Source organism: Ascaphus truei, chromosome 3 (genome assembly GCF_040206685.1).
Source record: "Ascaphus truei isolate aAscTru1 chromosome 3, aAscTru1.hap1, whole genome shotgun sequence".
NCBI classification, from domain to species: Eukaryota; Metazoa; Chordata; class Amphibia; order Anura; family Ascaphidae; genus Ascaphus; species Ascaphus truei.
Genome location: NC_134485.1, coordinates 365388339 through 365403221, shown reverse-complemented (window position 1 = coordinate 365403221; position 14883 = coordinate 365388339). Strand labels below are relative to the sequence as shown.

The window sequence follows — 14883 nt, the reverse complement described above, 5'->3', positions numbered from 1 at the left end:
GATGATGGGAGTTGTAGTTTGTCGGCGGTGCACGCCACGGGCTGAGAGGCACGCAGTGATCGTCCCGCCTGCAGAGAGAGCGCTGTGATACTAAACTTGCTCTTTTAAGGTTCGCGTTATCTCTATGCAATGCCCTCCTACCCGGCTATAATACTTTTCGAAAATGATAATTAGATTTATACATAATTTCTAATCAAATCACTTGTAATACATGTGCTGCAGCCAATACACTTTGGCAAATAGGAGCCCACTATTAAATCTGAAAATGCATGCATCATGGAGGCAAATTAAATGTCATTTATTCAAGTCTTCAGAATGCATAATTTGGGCCTCGCTAGCATTTAGTTCAGATATATATTGTGGTAGTGCGGCTGTGAAAGAGAAGTTTTTATTTTTATATAGAAACTCCCTTCCTCCTAGTAGGCTCATTGCTACGCCGGCTCAGCTTGTATTAAGGGACATTACCCCTTACGTCTGAACCGTTACTACTACGGTATTGAGACGTACGCATCTACAGTTAGCACTCACCGGGGCAGAACTGGTTGCTTTTTAAAATATGATTTTAGATGCTTTTCAAAGCAGCGCATATTTCTCCATTTACTTTAATTACAATAATGATGTTAAGTCAAGTTATTCAAGGCGTTCCTGCAAAGCAATTAGCAAGAAAATCTTTCATCCATAACATTAGCACATGGACTTCCAGTTTTAGAGATTCTAACAAGCTTTTTATGCAGTTGGCTGATGTTTTTGACAAAATGTGCTTCACTGCAGACCTGTGAACTCTAGCTATGCCAGCAGCTCTATCTGTAATACAAGGATATTGTTGCTACTGCATTTTGCTATTCTTGATATTTTGTAGTAGCATAATCTGTTGTTAACAGCTGTTCTTTTAATCAAAGTATGTAATAATAATTTATTTAAATTCTAACCATATAATCCGGGCATTTTCTGATTGTGTTCTTGCTGTGCAGAACAGTTTTTCCACCTACAAGCAATCATTTCATACTCCAGGACAGGAAAACGTCACGGCTCAAATATAACACCAACATTTTATTATTATTTCATAAAAAATATCATTTCCTTATTACAAGAAAGATACCAATGTTGGAGGGGGTGGAGTGTCTCCAGTCCATGCGACCCCAGATGCATAAAAGCATTTGATCAAACAGCAAAAGATAATAGAATACATAAATATAATTATTATTATCCATTTTTTTTTTTTACAACTACTAAAGTGTGGATGCTAGAGTAAAAAAATGATTCTGAAATATACATACATGTGGGCTTTTTTTAAATTTTTGTTCCATTTTATACAGATGTAGTTAGACTTACAGTTCCCGTTACTGTGGGTATAAAAGTGAAATGTGACTGCTATTAATAGCATATAAAACACTACATCCAAGGCGTTTTGCCCCCTTGTGGCTTCTGCAGGGAACAAGGGGGCGAAACGAGTTGGATCGAGTCTTGGAAGGACTCGGGCATCTTAGGCGAGCCCGAAAACCAGAAACGACATTAGTTCGTACGACTGGAAACTGTGATTTGGGGTTTGATTTTTATATCGCAAAGCGCATATATTGTTCAATTACCAATGATAGTGTCTATTAAATAAGCAACGTGTAGCCACGTGCTAAAACCAGGCCTGGTTTTCTGCATGATGGCTATATTCTATGCTGGCAGTGTGGGGGTTAAACCCTTTGCACTTAGTCTTCCATAAGAGCTAGCTCAGAGCTAGGCTACAATGTTACAGCTTCCTGGCACATGTGGCATGACTGGAGCTAGGAAGATTCTAGTAGCTCATGTGACCAGTGAGGTGATGCTGTGCAACACTTTGTTTTGCCCCTAGACTTGTGAAGGAAAGGTTCACACCCCCAGGGTATATAAATTGGGGAACCGCCTTTTAGGATTTGGTGTGTCCTGGGGACCGCAGGGAAGGCAAGCAGAGCAGCAAGCCATATCATCAGGCAAGCGAATAAAGGTCACAAACAAAAGACAGAGCACACCGCTCACTCAATGTAATACTAATTGACAAATGTATAATCTATTTATCACAAAAGGGTGCAACCTATGTACTCAAGTTAACAGATTAACATATAAATGAAAGGCTGACAAAAGCCAATCAATCATTCAAAGAAAGTACATTTTTAGTGGTGCACGCCAAAAAATTATTTTTATATTTTACAGTGAAAACAATATAGTGAAAAAACTGTGAATAAGTGATAAGAATACAATTATTAAAAATAACACATGGTGCTCTTGATCTATGTTGTATGGCAGCCGTATTAAATCATTTGCCGTAAACAATCATGCCATGGAAAACACAGAAAGTGGTTCTAATAGTTACTACTCATGTAATGGAGTATGAGTGGATGCTGAGTTGCCTAAAGCAGCTAATCACAATTCTGCTATCGCACACTTCATAATTACAATCAAAGGAAAGAAAAATTACTGAGTATCATGAACCATAACCAATCCAGCTGATATCAATAACACAAAACTGCTTGCTATCCTTATATCATCACTGCACCTGATGCTCATTTGTATTCACAATAACATCATAGAACCACTACTTAGTGTCCAATTGCATTACTTAGAGCAAGAATAGTTAACAGCTGTTAACACATGATAACCCTAAATGTCCATTAATGTGGATGTGCATTGCCCGGTGGATATATGGTGAATATGTCAGAGCAGTACTGTTGTTGTGTGTCACTGTATGTGTTTGAAAAATGATGACGGTGTTGAACTGAAGAACCTGGTGAATATGGATGTAAATGGAAAAAAATAACCTTGCGCTTGTGAAATGTGAATAAATGATGTGCAAGTGTTAATAAATATCTCTTAGCGAATGCAGAGCCTAATGTGCCGAGCTGCCTATGGATGAAGCATTCAAAACAAGTATATAAAGTATGAAATACACATTTATTTTTAAAAAACCACAATCAACAATCATCCTCTGTCTTGGCGCCAAACTTTGACTCCTGACGGAACATCACCTGTGGATACAGAGTCGGAGGAAGAGTAACCCGGATGGACCGAGGCTGACTGGGACACAAGGAACAGCGGTTCTTGCTGCACCACATTACAGCATTATTGTAGTGAAGAACCAGAGGAGGAACGACCCTCTACATATGCACAGGTATCCATGGCTTCCCACAGCAGTGTTTGTACCCTAGAGCAAATATAATCACGCAAGCCATGTGTGGCGCGGACCCAGACGGATGATCACGGCGGCAGACCAGGGAGGAGAGAACCGGTGCACTAGGTTCCCACGGAAACCGTGGAAAGGGTATCACCTTTGCCAGCATAGCACAGGTTCCCTCCATTTTCCATCGTTAGCACCCACCCCACAAATCTAACCCACGTTAGACCGGGCAAGCCGTGAAGCGCACACACCTGACAGGCAACGGCGGTGTTACATTAAGTATAGGAAAAACCTACACACTGCATAGAACCCAAGGTAAATACAAGGACATCTTTGTGCTAATAGGACTTTTTCATATGCAAGTATATCTAGCGAGCTACTGTAGGTGCATATATATATCTTCCTATGCATTACACCTACAGGGTGTTTAAGTATTTTTTACGATATCACTTTTAAAATTGATTTGGTGCATATACCTACCTGTTGACAGTTCAAAGTGACGCAACTTTGTGTAGTTATATTCCAACTAGGAGGAACCCAACTCTAATCAGAGAGATAGAGGATACTCTGTTTGCTTCAGTTTTTGGAATTATAATAAAGCGCTTTATTCGACCAACTATTGAAGTTATTCAGGGACCCCCTGTTGGAATCTCAAGACCCTACCTACTTATCTACACAACATTAACCTCTTGTCACTATGGATGAAGGATATATGGACATATATTAAGTAGGTTGTATATTAGATCATAATATTGCTATATATCATTCAGCTCACGTAAGATTCAGGTATCTCAAGTACTATTCTAGAAATTTTTATTGTTGATTGTGTATTTTTTAATAATTGTGTATGTCATACTTTATATACTTGTTTTGAATGCTTCATCCTTAGGCACCTCGGCACAGTAGGATCTGTATACAGAGTTTTTTTCCTATTTGCCCATTTGTTTATAGGGGAATCGAGATCCCCCTATTACTCCTGCTGCAGAACACCAATTTTCTTCAAGGACCCGCAAATCTTTTTGTTTGAGGTAACCTTTACACAGATTATAATTTAATAATCACTTTTTATTACTGTTAGGTATTTCACTTTAACGCCCCTTATTTTTTCAAAAGTGGTAATAAATGGCTGCTACAAAACACAATAATAATAGGTTTTACCTCTTAATTCTATTAGTAAATTGATATAGAAAAAAACTTGGGGAGCGCTTGAACAATAAAGTGCAAAATATGTGCAAACAAAGTAAATAATACAAGGTGCATATAATCAAGTGATTTGTGAATAAAAATGATATTAAACTATATGCTGTGTGAAAAAAGGGTTTATATCTCTGGCGCCTCGCACATGACCATATTATAACAAAAAGGATATATACAACCAGGACTGGTATCTGTGTCAAATCCAGGACTGTGCTCCAATCGATGGATGGATCATATATAAAATGGGAAACAAATGAAAACACACAGCGTAATACTGTATAACAAATTCAAAACATAAGACAATAACAACTAAAAAACATGATAAATAAAATATATATATAAAATTATATGTAATAGAATATATAAAAACTAGTGACAAAAAACAAATCACAAAACAAAACAAAATGCTGAGATGAACTACAGGTGACTGATTCAAAAATGACACATTTAATGAACAATACAGAGTATGGACATATATATAAACAATGTTTAAAATAGGTTGGTTAGAAAGGGTCCGCTGGTGAATCTGCTGCTAAGGCTAAAATGACCACTTACCGGACGTAAAGTGGTAATACGCAGTGGATATTTAGAGAGTATCCCCTCTCATTCTGGCTTGTCAGCTCCTGGCGTCTCTCCCCTGCCTCGGCGGTGCACTGCCCCTCAGCCGCTGCTTCCAGGTGGAACTCCCCGGTGGAACTCCCCTCCAGATCTCGCGGGATCAGACCTCAGTGTGTAGTCGGCTCGGGATGTGGAACTGCAGTCGCAGATTCGCCTTGAGTCTGCCCGGCTTGGCGTGCAGTTTGTGGTGACAGATTCGTCACGCTCTGATCAGCAGGTGGAATAGACAGTGTGGTGCCGTCATCGGCTGTAGTCAGCAATAGTAAGCAGCAGGGCCAGCAGAACCCACCCTACGCGTTTCGGAAGATACAACTTCCTTCCTCAGGGGTATAAAGTTAATGATCAGGTCCCTGTGAGTCCACTTATTTATAGTTCAAATTAAAAGGTAGAGTACACCTGTTGGTACTCTCAGACATGCGCAGTGATGATATTCGGAAAACTGCTTAGTATCTCAGCAAAAACAAAGACATAAATCAAATAACATACATTTAAACACATAATAAACAAATATAATAAACAAATATAAATACAATGAACTGTGTATAGACACTAATTGACAATATGTTGAAGATATCAGATTCAACAACAATATTGCATGTGCAAAGCGTCAGCGATAATAAACTAGATACTATCTCATATGTGTGTGTATGTTTGAATATACCTAAATTGTACAGAATATGCATGTAGGCATATTTATAAACGTGATGAAAATATATAAAATGTGAAGTTAAATAGATATAATGGTGATTATGTTCATTGAGCATTCAGTATTATGAAAACTACAAGGAAGCAATAGGAGATGATCCACTAAAATCCGAAAATGGAATAGCCAGAATACAGTCCAAAATGTAACATATAGGATGTGTAGTCAATATATAACTAGACGACTGGTAGTTGGTGTACACGTATATTCTTCAGATATGATAGAAATACCATGAATGTAATGTGCAATTGGAGATTTTATAAATAGATATAGAGGAACAAAGTAGATATATCTCTACTTGTCCGCCAAAAAAGATTTGAGATCGAACTCAATATTGAGACCCAAGGAGGCTAGTGTACGAAGCTCATAAATTCAAAAGGATTCTCACTTCCCCAGGAGGCTTGAAATATTTCTTCCACGCCAATGAGGCGTGAGGGCTTTGATAGCCATACATTTAAGACCCGTAGGGTCCCTCCCGTGCACTTGAAGAAAATGACTGAAAATGCTATGTGTGATCAAACCTTTTTTAATATTGTAGATGTGTTGATATAGTCGACGTTTGATAGACCTCGGGGTTATACCCACATACTGCAGACCACAAGGACATTCAAGGAGATATATAACATTGATACTATTGCAATTGATGTATTGTTTGATATAATAAATTCTGGATGTAATTGTAGAAGAAAAATAAATACTTTTTGAACTATATCTACAGGCTGTGCAAGTATTACAAATATGATATCCCTTACTGGTAGTATTGGTACGACGCAATGGTCGCGTCAAGGGGCAGCTTGGAGCCAATTTTTGTCCTATGTTTGGTGCTTTGGTGAATATAATTTTTGGAGTGATAGGTAATATGTCAACCAGTTCTTTGTCTTTTCTCAAAATGGGCCAATATTTGCGAATAGTTTTCCTTATAAAACTATATGCTGCTTTAAAATTATCTCTCATGGGGCTGCAGGGAGCTTCAATCTTCCTCCCAGGATCATCGGAAACAGAAGAGAAACGGATCCAATGGTGCAGTGTCATAAAAATATAATTGGTACAGACAAAAAAAGCTTTAAAATGTAAACTCACATTTAAAACTTAGAATACAGAAGTTGTATGGGTTTCTTTGGCGCAGTGGTCCCTCAGAGTCTCTGTTTGTGCCTTACCCTGCTCCATGTATCAGAAGGACGCCGGGGAGCACCGGCTTGCTCACCCTGCAGTCGCTTCCTGGTTCGTGACGTCACGGAGCTTGCGTCTCGCGATACTTGGGGCTGGAATGCTGTGGCCGCTCTGCGGACCTCCAGGACACCTCTCCCACGTCTCCAAACAATGACAGATCCTCCAACTCTACGTGTTTTGCCCGATGGCTTCATCAGGAGTTCCTAATTGACTGTCATTAATGGATTATATACCCTAAAACGGCTCTGTAATCATAACCTGTCTACACTTAATAAATCCAAAGCAATTTAATGGTAATAACAAAATAACGTTTATGGAAAACAAAATACCCGGGCGCTACCTGTGTGTGTAGTAAGTGCGGGATATATGTATAATAACAACCTTAGAAGTTGGTAAGGTAGCCCTCCGCTTCTTTTTCTCCTCCTGTGACTCAAAACCCCAAAAAAGGATCTACCCAGGATCCTTAATAGTAGAGGAAACAAGAGAAAGAGATGGGGGAGCACAGGTGGAAGGGTGAAATGGAATACAGTATGGTTCAGGTGTGTTAGACTCTGAAGCAATAAAGGTGGGGTTTTTGAAGTGTGTAATAACTCTTAACACTCACACGGCCTTGTGCAAATGCTGTCGCATCAAGGTATCTTTAGGTCTTCTCCTCTCTGTTTTGTAAATTCGTTCTCCACTTTACGTCTGCGCTCTTCTTCTCCTCTCTGTGCTCTGTGTAGCATTGAAAGTGTGGAGTTAATTTTGGAGGTGAAGATTGGAGGAAGATCTTGACTCTGCACAACAACAACTCAGCAGCTGGTGATACCACACCAAAGAAGAAGGAGAAGAAGAGCGCAGACGTAAAGTGGAGAACGAATTTACAAGACAGAGAGGAGAAGACCTAAAGATACCTTGATGCGACAGCATTTGCACAAGGCCGTGTGAGTGTTAAGAGTTATTACACACTTCAAAAACCCCACCTTTATTGCTAACACACCTGAACCATACTGTATTCCATTTCACCCTTCCACCTGTGCTCCCCCATCTCTTTCTCTATTAACAAAATAAGACAGATAAAATGATTTTTGCATATAAAATGATGACATATGTCTCTAATAATTGCATTTAGAATCAATATTTAAAACTAACATAGATTACACAATACAATGCTAAAATCCACTATTGAGGTTCAATATTTATAAAAAATCCAATTAATACAACACACTTTTTATACAATAAAATTTAAAATGTGTGTATAAAATTAACTATTACAATTCAATGGAATAATTTATACACAATTAATACAATTATACATAATCATACATTCATATATACAATAAATGTATGACATTGGGATAAGAAGAGATATAAAAAAAAGTTACAGACGGGCCCCGCTTCTTGGTGTTTCGCTTCTCGTTGATACGACGGTACCGAGAAGGGGGCCACCATGTCTGTGCATGCGCACAAGGTGGGCTGCCGAGGTTGCGCATGTGCAGAACGAAGGTCGCGTATGCGCAGAAGGGGGACCTGCAGGAGACGCCAAAAATCACCGGTTCCGCTTTACTGCGATTTTCGCTTTGCGGCAGGGCCATAGAACAGAACCCGCCATATTAGTGGAGCCCTACTGTATTAATAATGCAATCTTTTTAGATAGATGTATATATAAAATATAGAGCATTCCTATAAGCAATTCTCTTGGGTAACAATATATATATATATATATATTGTTACCCAAGAGAATTGCTTATAGGAATGCTTTTGATGCAGGAATCATAAACTGTCTTTTGAAGTAGATACTCTATCTTCACCTGGATAAACATTCAAGGAGATATATTGACAAACAAAGGTTTATTTGCTTCACACCCTGATAATATATCTTCTCTTGTTGATTATCATGGACTTCAAAACAAAACTTGTATTTCCTGAATTAACATCTAGACCCCAGGGAGAAGCAGCTGCTATTTTCCTAATCAGTATTGTTGACCTGTCCACCAGTTATTCCCATCATATAATAGATAAGGTATTCCTTGGAATTCCTATCAACTTCAAAGAGAAACACACATTTTAGTTTGTGCATACTTCCTCAACCAATCAAAACCTCCTACATGTTCAGCTATGGGTTTAGAAACACATTTAAAACAGACAGAGTATTAGTTATCTAGGAGAGAAGGAGAGAAGAGTTTGGAGGGAGAGCTCAGAGAAGGTAATTATGATAAAAATTCTTGTGCACTTGTAAATCTGTATATACAGGCATACCCCGGGTTAAGGACACTCACTTTAAGTACACTTGCGAGTTAGGACATATCGCCCAATAGGCAAACGGCAGCTCGCGCATGCGCCCATCAGCACGTCCTGAACAGCAATACCGGCTCCCTACCTGTACCGAAGCTGTGCGCAAGCAGGGAGACTATAGAGCATGTTACAAATGCGTTATTTACATCAGTTCTGCACGTATATGACGATTGCAGTACAGTACATGCATCGATAAGTGGAAAAAAGGTAGTGCTTCACTTTAAGTATATTTTCGCTTTACATACATGCTCCGGTCCCCTTTTGCGTATGTTAATGCGGGGTATGCCTGTATATCTGTGTTTTATATCAATGTCTAGGATGAATTGTATTGTTTTGTTAGGCCTGTAATAAGTACAAACCTTTTAAGGAAGTATATGTAGTATTACTGTGTAAGTGTTATATTTTGTTGTTCTAATAAATGAGTGTTTACATAGTTGAATTGAATCTCTATTGTGTCATAACTCTCATAAACCAGGGTGTGCATGTGTGGATGTGTTTCCTATTGGAACCCATATCTACACATTAATTTCCCTAAATAATAATTTTGCCATATAATGATATTAATTCTTATAAGCCAGCAATAGTTTTATAGATGAATACGCTATAAATCCATCAATATTTCTATTGTCTGGATAAGGTTAGACATATAGTCTCCCTAGTTAATTCTTTTAAGCCAGCAATACTCATATAGATGAATATAAATACATCTATATTTCTATTTCTAACATTTATATATAAATTTCATATAAAGTTAAGAAAAAAGGGCATGATTAACCTAAAAGACCATATATCTAATTCTGCATTAAGCCCATCCGGTATCAATATTTTAAATGGAAATTTTGCAAACACTCAGTGTTTCAAAACATTTTAGTCTTAAACATGGAAGGGATCCCTTGTGTCTACGATATAGGGTGATAGAATGTGTAGACAATAATTGGAGAGATGGAGACATTGTCAAAATCCTCTCACAAAGAGAAACATTTTGGATTTTTACATTGAAAAACATCTTCCCCACAGAACTTTGCCTCTTCGGTCCTCTTCTGCTGCACGGACAGCCATTTAGCGAACCCCCGAGCCGAATCTTCACCGATCGATCACAGGAGAATGGATCGATCGGCAACTTCGCTAATTACTTATCATTGTGTGGATTGTATTGATACACATATTAAAGGGTGAAAGGGGGAATAAAAAAAAACACAAAATGGCAGCTTGGACTGCTGCTTTAAGCACACAATCAGGATTTTTTCAGATTTATAACAGATGCACGAAACGATTGCCATCTTAGGTAAGAATGTTAAATTATACATTGTCATATGCTTTCCATATAGAAAAGGGAAGAACAAAAAGGGTGGGAAAGTAGTATTGTTGCTTTAAAAGCAGACCATTTCCACTTTCTGGTTGCCAGTTCAATGTTCCTTGTGAAAACAAATGAGCACATCTGAGAGATATGTGACAATTGAATTTCCAAGTGTCTGGGTCAGCTCAATGCTAGAGCTGCTGCCCTGAATTGCAGTGGTTTGGGTTCTAATCCTGTTTGTCACAAGGGTCTCTAAAGTGTTTGGCTTTAGGATGTGTGACTCATTTAAATATACTTTGTATAGACATCAGCATATCTCCCATGCTACCTCAGGTATGTTCATTTTTCTTCACAGACATCTTTCCCTAATTTATTTGGCGGAAGGTTTGAGGGGACATATATACATTTGGAGATACTAATACTATTAGCATTTCAATAGCCTGGACTCATGATTACTGTTCAACACCCACAGTAATTCCTGCCAAGCTCTGCCATCTACTGCACTTATTCCCTCACCTGCTGTTTCTGTTAGTCTCCCAGCATTCCACTTAGATTGTAAGCTCTTCGGGGGAGGGGTTTCCTTTTGAATTGTCTGATTTTGTTTATTGCACTTATTGTATTATAATTCCCTTTGCTGTATTGTCTCTTTTGTAAAGTGCTGGGCACACTGTAGGTGCTATATAAATAAAGATATACATACATAATTACAGCTCAACCCCGTTATAGCGCGATCCGTTACAAGGCGAATCCGCTTATGACGCGATGTGAGCATGGCTCCCAATAATATTCAGAACCATGATGCAGATCTCCTACCATGCTGTTTTCTAGCCTCTCCTGTGTCCTGCTGGGGTGGCCAGGGCTTGTCATGTCCCAGGTGGCAGGAAGGTGGCTGCCTGCGCCCCATCCCCCCGGCTCCGGCATCAAATGACATCACGTGACCCCACAACTCGTCGCTCTGATGCTCTCTGTTCAGGGGGATCACACAGACACACACACAGGCATACTGTCTCTTTAAGGGAGCTGGCTCTGATTTTCCTCTCCCTGTCAGCCAGAAGCTGAAGGCAGAAGCAGGGAGAGTAGAGAGCTGCCAGCTGCTGCCGGCGATCCGCATATAACGCGATCAGATTTTTTGGACCCCAAGCACCGTGCTATAACGGGGTTCAGCTGTAAAATAAATATTTCTGACCCCACAGAGCAAAACACACCTGTCATTAAAAGTATTTTCATGAATTAAAAAATATTATGATTCAATTTATTTACCCATACATGGCAACCTCTCTTGTCAATGACAGTACTAATTCCTTCTGTGGCACACATGGTTAATATTGTCATTTGTTTCAGGCAAAATAATCTTTTTGAGAGCTATTCCCAGTGCATGAAAAGAAGCTTTATAGTCAGCAGCTCAACTTCACGTAATTGATTCTTAAAACCTACGTCTCAGATTTCTCCGAAATATGCCCAAACTGAACTTAGATTTTCATCAAAACTGCAGTATTTTATCCTAATACCAGTTAAAGTTCAGTAATCCTGAGGATTTGAATGCAGCAGTCCAGTCAAACATGTTGTTTGAGGAAAAACACTTATTAGAACCGGAATTGCTAATGAATAAAACATTTCATCTAGTCTTTCATATTCGTATATAACACCTGCATTTAATCCCACTGGCCTTATTCCTATAACTTCACTAAGTAAACAGCTGGCATTTTAATAGGGGTCAAAAGACTAAAAGTCTATCCCTCCAGAATTCCAATGGAGCAGAAAGAAAGACATAATCACTGTGCAGAAAATGAAAAGTCTTCTTCAGGGCTTCCTGATGTTAACGTTGATGTTGGAATGTATCAAATCACATATTATTGTGTTGCAACCAGGGCTGCCAACAGGGTGGGTCTGCCGGGGTTGGCGTCCCGGGACCGATGAGTCAGGGGGCCCGGCCTCCCTGCGTGGCTGTGCCCGTGTAATAATTTTTAAAAAAAAGTGTCAGAAAAAAAAAAATATGCCTTGGGGTATGGCGGCGGTGCGATCGGGTCCTCGGGCTTGTTGCGCAAAAAAATACTCCAACCGGCGAACCCGTGCGCATGCACAGAGGTCTCAGCGCACATGCGCAGGAGCACGGTGGATCCACTCCCCCCCCCGCTCCCAACGTGGGACGGAGGGGGAGTGCTGTGGCGAGCCCTCGCCCGCCAACCCAGCTCCCCCCACGCCAGCCTCCTGCCCCGGGCAGCAGCCACAGGGACCGGGGCCTGGGGGAAAGTAAATGCTCTTGCGGGAATTAGCCCGCAAGTCTCGCCCCCCCCAATAACCGCCCCCCACCCAAGCCTACCTCCCGCCCCCCCCCCCCGGCCTGTTGAAGCACGGGCCGGTTGAAAGCTCCCCCCTCCGGGCTGGTTGAAGCCTCCCCCACGGGCCGGATGATAGCCCCCTCGCTGACCGATCAAAGGCCCCCACCGCGGACTGGTTGAAGAGAGGTACTGTCATTAATTTTAGTCTCATACTGTACTTTATCCCTTAGGTCCATACTTAAACCCCCCCAGGCCCATGCTTAACCCCACCACAGGCCCATACTTAACCCCCCCAGCCCAGGCCCATACTTAACCCCCCCCACCACAGGCCCATACTTAACCCCCCCAGCCCAGGCCCATACTTAACCCCCCCCAGCCCAGGCCCATACTTAACCCCCCCAGCCAAGGCCCATACTTAACCACCCACCCCCAGGCCTATACTTAACAACCCACCCCCAGGTCCATACTTAACCCCCCCTCACCCCCCAGGCCTTTTGCCACATTGGATGTAGCATTGGGTATCTTTGTCTTTTGTTTAAAATATTAAATAAACAGATTGCATTGTAAAGTGTTTTTTCCCATATTACAATAAGAAGAAAACAGTTAAGTAAAAGTCGCATGCTAAAAATTTGGTAGGTGGTAGGGGGGGGGCCTGCTCCTTTCATTTGTCCTTGGCCCTATGATTTCTGGTTGCAACGGTTAATGCTATAAAGCTCATTAAGTCTCTCTCTCGCATTCAAGGAGTTAATGTGCACTGCAGAGTATATCAATAGTTAGTGTACACTGTACATGTTAATAGTTATTTTAATGTATATTTGATGCATTTTGCACGTCCATCTGCTACTCAAGAGATTAATGTGAAGGGTAATATTGAGCCTATTGCGAGGCATTGCCATTCACTCTATAACGGTTACGTTTAGTAGTGGTGGAGTGGTTAAATTATGCATATTGTACATTCATATGGAGTGTTATCTTGCATTGAATTTGTGTTTGATGTATGACTGGCCCCTCTGGCAGTCAAGGAGTTAACGTGGAGCCTGTCCATCACCGCGGGTGACGTCACGGAGGGGCGGCGCCGTGCAGTTCCACGCCTGGGCCGCTTGGTGTCGCTGCTCCCCCGCTGTGTGTAGGGAGGCCGCGCTCGCGCTCTCCCTCTTCACATTCGCCGCTTCTGTTGGAGGCTACGGAGACAAATTGGCGCCATTTTGAAGCTCGGGGAAGGCGGCGCTGAGCGGGGTGCCCGGACGGTTGGAGATAACGGCGCGGTGGAGGAGTCCGGAGGGAAACACTGAGGCTGACGAGTCCAAGCGAAGGGGGAGGAGGTAAAGTGGAGCGGCGGCGCTGCCCAGGGGACACCGATGAACAGGGTCTGCGGTGCTGGCTGACTCCTGTGCCGGGGGTCCGTGTGCCGGGGGTCTGGGGGACAGCGGCCTCTCCTGTGGGGAGGAGGATGGAGGCTCCGGGCGCGGTGCGGAGTATTTATACCCTCTCCGCATTCTGTTACTCCTCTCGGGGTGGGGGTGGAGTAATTGCCCCTCTCTCTCCCCCCCCCTTGATCTCCAATAAGTACCATCTCCCCCTTTGCGTGACTCAGAGGGGGTAATGATTCCCTCCCTTTCAGCCTCTTACCCCTGTACTTGGGGGTGGGTAATAACTGCCCCCTCTTACCCCTGTACTTGGGGTGGGTAATAACTGCCTCTTACCCATGATTTTGAGATGGGTAATAACTGCCCCCCACCGTCTCCGTCCCCGTTCCTTATCATAGCATGGGTACTAATTGCCTCCTCGTCACATTTTGTTTTTGTAATAACCCCCCATTACCATAAGGGGGTTGTACATGTCTCCCCCCCCCCCCCCGGGGTCTGTAATCATGTACATCAGCCCAGCACTGTCACTGTCCCCCCTGGAGGGGATGTCACGCACCGCTCCTTGTGAGTGAGCTGCAGGCCTTGGGAACTGCTTCACATGCGTTATACTTCTCTGCCTGGCCCCTGCTGCCCACCATACCTGGGGCTGCACAGGCCCCCTCCTCATTCATTGTGAGCAGTGGCTTTGCCCCTAACCCTTTCTGTGCTGGAGGTTAGCGGCTGGCTGTTAATCTCGGTTGAGGAGGTTTGGGGATTTTTGGACCAAACAATAACACTGCAGGTGACGTTTCGCCTGTAACAATGTGTAGAGCTGGTTTGTGGGCTGCAATGTTTTA

The 14883-nt window shown here is 41.8% G+C and overlaps 1 protein-coding gene and 1 long non-coding RNA gene across 2 annotated transcripts in view; both read left to right on the top strand.

Moving 5' to 3' along the window:
- The first annotated feature begins 11 nt into the window (after positions 1-11).
- LOC142490191 (uncharacterized) lies at positions 12-11606 on the top strand. Its single transcript, XR_012800001.1, has 3 exons — positions 12-109; positions 7553-7753; positions 10122-11606. It is a non-coding gene; the product is annotated as an uncharacterized LOC142490191 (long non-coding RNA).
- Positions 11607-13825: 2219 nt separating this feature from the next.
- Positions 13826-14883, top strand: part of PDS5B (PDS5 cohesin associated factor B) — a 104294-nt gene continuing 103236 nt past the window's right edge. The window contains exon 1 of the mRNA XM_075592136.1: positions 13826-14002. The gene's annotated coding sequence lies outside the window, so the exon portion shown is untranslated. The remainder of the gene's footprint in view (positions 14003-14883) is intronic.